Source organism: Anopheles coustani (genome assembly GCF_943734705.1).
Source record: "Anopheles coustani chromosome X unlocalized genomic scaffold, idAnoCousDA_361_x.2 X_unloc_112, whole genome shotgun sequence".
Lineage (NCBI taxonomy): Eukaryota > Metazoa > Arthropoda > Insecta > Diptera > Culicidae > Anopheles > Anopheles coustani.
Genome location: NW_026525063.1, coordinates 55,001 through 55,217, shown reverse-complemented (window position 1 = coordinate 55,217; position 217 = coordinate 55,001).

The following is a 217-nucleotide window of genomic DNA, read 5'->3' as shown; positions in this document are numbered from 1 at the left end:
GACTAAGTCCGAGATGGCTTTAAGTAGGGATGCTGTATTGAGATGGGAGATGTAGGAGATCAAGGTTCATCTCCATGCAGCATCCCATTCATCTCCCAGCATCCTAACATATGAATTTCTGAGACTTTATGAAAAATCGACTAAGTCCGAGATGCCTTTAAGTAGGGATGCTGTATTGAGATGGGAGATGTAGGAGATCAATATTCATCTCAATGCA